This window comes from Mesoplodon bidens (genome assembly GCF_964165515.1).
Source record: "Mesoplodon bidens genome assembly, chromosome: 9".
NCBI lineage: Eukaryota > Metazoa > Chordata > Mammalia > Artiodactyla > Ziphiidae > Mesoplodon > Mesoplodon bidens.
The window spans coordinates 4,931,829-4,937,828 of record NC_138166.1 but is presented as its reverse complement, the minus strand read 5'-3'; positions in this window follow the sequence as shown (position 1 = coordinate 4,937,828).

Genomic DNA, 6,000 nt, shown 5'->3' with positions numbered 1-6,000 from the left:
TTATTTATTTTTGGTTGCGTTGGGTCTTCAATGTTGTGTGCAGGCTTTCTCTAGTTGCTTCGAGTGGGAGCTACTCACTGCAGTGGCTTCTCTTGTTGCGGAGCTGGACTCCAGGCACGCGGGCTTCAGTAGTTGTGGTGCATGGGCTTAGTTACTCCATGGCACGTGGGACCAGGGCTCGAACCTGTGTCCCCTGCATTGGCAGGCGGATTCTTAACCACTGCGCCACCAGGGAAGTCCCACTAATTACATTTTAAAGAGGAAATCAATTAAACGTAGTTTATACATCATTATTCTCATTTTGTATTTTATTTTAAAAGTTAAGTGTATATAATTCAGGTTTTGCTAATATTATCTATTTTTTAAAAAATATATTTTGACACTAATAACTAAACTGATTTTGAATTGCAATTAAAATAGAATATAAATAATATATATGTATGTATATATGTGTGTGTATATATATATATATTTACTACTTCCTAAAACATTACCTCATAAGGCTCTAATTAAATTAATTAAATGGGAAATGTATATTTTTGTATTTGATTATACAGATAAGTGTTAAGCCCAACTTTCTATGACATTAAAAATGTAATCTTTGTATAGTGTATTTCCATGGGATAAATTAAAATCTTTGGCAATTTTTCAAAATAGAATTTTAAAATGAAGAGACATTTCTCATTTTCAGATAGCTGTGTTAATATTTCCAATTTTTAAGAAAATCAGTTTGATTGAGTCTCTGACATACATCCTTTTAATGAGGAAATAAGAGCCTCCACATTATAAATAGAGATTCTAGTTACATCCAAGTTGGACTTACTAAATTAGCAAACACAATTCACCCATGTCCATAATATATAAAAGACCAGAAACTTGAACGAATGACTAACAGAAGCAGTGAGTAATCAGCTTAGGCAAAGTGCTGTGATATTTCCCTTTCTTTCTGTGGCTACAATCTCAATACAAATGAGAAGTCCTCCAGAAGGATTTCCTGCTACTGACTCCAGTGTTAGAAGCTTTCTGAACAGCAGAAATGCACGAGGCCACCTCTGGGGCTACTAGACTAGAGCATATTGAGATAAATTTTGAGCAAGCTTAACATGCATCCCCATAGTCTGGGGAATATTTATGAACAAAGCATCTGGTGTTAAATATCTTCTGGGTCCACAGGACTGGGTAAGGAGAAAGCAGTACAAGCACCCTGCACCCTCATAGGCAACATCTGGCAAAGATGTAGAGTTACCCATTGGCCTAGTGAAAACGCTGCACAAGTGGCCAGGCTCAAACCATCCTGACAGCACCCTATACAAGAGGGTGCCCTGTTGGGGAAAAGGATTCCAGCAATGTAACTCTATGGAGTGTACTTCCAGAAAGTGGGAAACTGAATGGAACTATGACATATGCAGGTACCCACAGGAGCCTTAGAAGTACCCATTAATACACCAATGAAAGAATTCACATTTGCCTGACACAGAGTGATCAGATGATAATAAAACCAGTCACAGAAGATATCTTCCCATCTTCTCTCAAAATACACTAGAGGAGGAAATGAGACCCAGAAGCAAAGGGTAGAGAAAAAGACCATGTTTGCCTTCCCACTACCAGTTCCCAAGCCAAGTGAGGTCACAGCTACATTGGTAAGTGGGGGAAAGCTTTGTGTTGTATGTGAGATTTAAGTTTTAAATTAAACTGGACTGGACTTTTTAATACCAAAAGGATTCAATATCTAAAAATGAGACTTGTTCTTACCACCGAAATTTACAGCAAAAGATTCCAACAATTGAACGTTGTAGCAAAAGATTCCAGGTAAACTAGGAAGGGAGTATCAGAAATGTTTTAAAGCACTAGTTTGGTGGAGGGGAAAAAAAGCCACTTTCTTATCTGTAACGTCAATGGATCCAATCCTTTTATTAAAGGGGTTAAATGCATGTCACCTCTCCTCCAGAAGCTCACAGTCCAATGAAGAATTAGTTGTAGGGTTGTTTCAATGTAATGCGAGATGTGAAAAGAAGCACATGCATTCATTAACAGGAGAGGCACCCCATCTAGTGAGCTTGTGAAAGACACTGGTACCTTAAGTGTGAATCTATTAGCTATGTAACACATGTCAGAGATGGAGTAATGGGTTGTAATGAGTATTCTAGCCAGAGGGAGTTCTTTTCAGGAAGATTCCTATGTGAGGGAATATAGGACATTCTGAGGAATTCAGTCCAGTGTGAATATTCCTCTCTGGAGGAATATCTTCCTCCACCTCAAAATGTTTTGTGGAGAGAAGTGTGAGAAACCTAAGTGGGTAAGAAGGACCATTAGAAACTAATTCAAAAGACCTGTTTTATTTTGTTTAATTTTCATCTGTGCAAAAATATTTGCTAACCACGGGTAGGAAAATCAATGAACAGATCTCAGAAGCCCTTCGGCAGAAACCAGCCAAGGCTCAAAAAGACGCTACAAAGCGCAAGTAAAAAGAAACTTGAGGGGCAGCTAAGTAAGAAGGTCCCTGGGGCTTCCCTGGGGGCGCAGTGGCTGAGAGTCTGCCTGCCAATGCAGGGGACACGGGTTCGAGCCCTAGTCTGGGAAAATCCCACATGCCGCGGAGCGACTGGGCCCGTGAGCCACAACTACTGAGCCTGCGCGTCTGGAGCCTGTGCTCTGCAACAAGAGAGGCCGCGACAGTGAGAGGCCCGCGCACCGCGATGAAGAGTGGCCCCTGCTTGCCACAACTAGAGAAAGCCCTCGGCACAGAAATGAAGACCCAACACAGCCAAAATAAATAAATTACTTAAAAAAAAAGAAGTTCACTTACTGGATCCAGTGGAAACACCGCATCCTCACTGGCACCATCAGGGAAGTCCAACTGTGTGGGCCAAGCCAGCTCTTCCTTCTCAGCCCCCCCCCCCCACCACCAGCATCTTGTTTCTCCCCTTCAGGTATCGCTCCACCTCTGAGGCGCTATTTTCTTAGGCCGGTGAAGCGGCGGGCAACGAAACCTTCAAGGTCCTCACACCTTAACACTTCCTCCTCCGGCGGGTGCTCGCCAGCACCTGATGCCTCTCCGGGTTGTTCTGGAGCACTTTCTCGGTGTGCCTGTAGGCCTTAGCCACTAGCAGTTTTGCTTCATGGTCCGTTATCTGCTGGAGGCCCTGGCTTAAGGGGCACCGTTAACTGTGAGGCCCTCCGGTGCCTCGGGGAAGGAGATGGGCTGGATGCTCGGTGCCACACCAAACTGCTTCCCCCTGGAGTAGGCGGAGCGGGTGACCTTCCTCAGGGTGTCCTGTGCCTGGGAAGGGACCTTGTTGAAGGAGATGGTCCCTGACGACATGCGGCCGCCTAGGGCCTTGCACACCCTCTCCACCAGCGGCTCCGTGGTGAAGAAGGGATGGTCTCTCACAAGCATCGGAGCCAAGCCCAGTGCGGTGTTTGCCTGTGGCGCGATGGAGCCTTTCACCACAGCCTCCGTGTGCTCCAGTGACCAGTCAAAGAAAGCACGGCCTGACTCGTGAAACGCAACCCCTTTCCTGTCATCCTCTGAGAGGATCCTGCTCTTCTGGGCAGGGCGAGAGGGAAAACTCGAGGTTGGCCGCGCGGTTTTCCTGCAGTTCTCGCGAGGCTTCGCTACAGATCCCGGCTACACCCGCGCAGCTGAGCCCTTCCTTCAGCTGACGGGCTATACAGGTGAACACTGCTAACCGGGGTCAGCGCCGGCCTTTTCAGGTGCCGCTTGAAAACCTCCTGACTTTCCCGCAGCGTGGGAAGGTCGATGAAGGCTTGGTGAAGTCGGCCTGGCCTCAGCAGAGCGTTGTCAAAAATGTCAGTTCAGTTGGTGGACGCCAGGGCTCTGACGTGGTCGGTGGTGCACGGTTCAACCATTTTCACAGAAGCTGGTTCAGAGTCCGCCCCTCCTCCGTGTTGCAGGAGCCGGACCTGGGGTGGGGCGCTTCTTGCCCACGGAGGCAGTCTCCTCAATGTACGCGACTCCCTCCGGGGGAGGGCGTGGGCTTCCTTGAAGAGGCGCCACAAATGCGCAGGGCCGAGACCTCCACAGACTCCGGACCGGCCAGCGCCAAGGAAGGCACAGGCCTCCGTCACTACCACCTCGGCCAGCGGCGTCTTCCCACAGCCCGGGCAAACAGCAGCGCACCCTTCGGAACTTTGGCACCGAGCTGAAGCAAGCACTCCGGGCTCTTCAGGTAATCACAGACCCTTTGACTGCCTTCCCACCAAGTCTTTTGAGGCTGACTCGTTTCCGCACCTTGTTGTTCACAACCCTGAAACGAGGCGTTTTAAGCTGATGAAAAACACTGAATCCTGCTTCCCTCCCCGTCTCTCCAGTCAAATGGAAACAATGCACAGCCAAGCCCAGCGCTGATTTCCCCAAGGCGGAGGGGACATTTCCTAAGAAGCCGTAGGAAACTGGGGGTCCGGGCCTTGCCTTCCGTATTCAGCTTCTCTTCAGCCTCCAGAGTTTCTCTTTTAAACCGTCCATATCTGCACCTGCATTCAGTACACCCAGGCCAGCCGAGGACGCCGAACACTACAGCTCCGGGTGCAGGCGGACTCCCACCACATCCTCCCGGGCACCAGGTGGACCCGTGGGGCCTCGCCGGTGGCCAGCGCCTCATAGACAAAGTCGGTCCCGGAATGTTGGCCCCACAGGGGCTGAGGAGTGCAGCGGCTGCGCCGCCACAGCGAAGAGGACAAGGTAGGTGGTCCTCCCTGCCCTTGCGCCTCCTCTTACTCTCCTTCGTCTTCAGGGCTCCTCCTCTTGGATTTAGCAGTGGCTTTTGTTTGTGCTTCATCCTTGCGGTGTTAAGTTAATAAGTACCATCGAAAAGTTTGTAGAGTCTGACCGGATTCTGGACCAGGTGCTGTGTCAGCAACCATCCGCAGATCGCGTCAGGGGTCAGGGTGAGCTGACGCACCTGCCAGCTCTGCGGGGGCTCGGCCTCCAACGCGCCTGCAGAGGCCTGTGAAGCACGTTTGTCTCCTCACCGACCCGCGCAGCCACCTGGGCCCGGTGCCCTGGCTGAGGGCACACTCCCCCTCCCCCACCCCACCCCACCCCCGCCCGCCTTTTTTTTGTTGTTGTTTGGACTTTAACCACTTTAACCTTTGAAGGGGAAGCTATTTTGCATGGAAATTATGTTCCCTCAGGCTTCTCCCTTAGAGCACTCCTCAACACATCATAAAATGTGGTATACTTGTTGTTCTAATGAATCTTCAAGCCTTACTACCTTTCCAACCAAAAAGTTGTCTCTGAGCTTGCCTCCTAGAGAAATTCTGGAGCCACTCTGTAAATATCAATATTATCAACCTTCAAATTGTATATACATAGAGATGTAGATATACTAATACAAATTTCATTTCATTGACTCCTACTGTTTTTGCATTTTTTTGAAGATTATTTCTTAGTCTCATTTTGTTTTAATGGAAGTACAGTGCAATGAAAACAACTTGATAAACTTGTAGAAATGATTTAAATTAATAAAAGCCTCCAGAGTTAATTAATAAACATGTTTACTAAGAGACTCAAACACTAGATGTTCAGCCTTCCTATTTCTATGTAAGATGTTGATTAATAGCAGCTACTGCTTTTCCATCCATCCCAAGGCTTATGAATAACAAGCCTTACCTCATTTTGTTTAGCATATGATGCATGGCTTTTGACTCTTGTCTGGGGATTTATTTGCCTCACATTGTACAAGTTTTAGAAACACTACTGAAGATTTAGATTGAGTGAATACCCAAGGGCCTAGGTAAACCAATATCTAGATTGAGTTGTTATTTAAGTACTATTTAACAAAATTACACTTGCATCACCTGGGAATATTTTGAAGTGGCAGTTTGATGTAGAGGACAGCTACTGTAGGGCTACTCACTTTAATTTATTCAAAGGGAAATCAAGTCATAATAGGAAAAAAGTCTCTATATTAAGATAACCATCGCTGCTAACTGGTGATACATGGATGTTCTTTCCTAGGCAGGGTTATTGATTTGGAA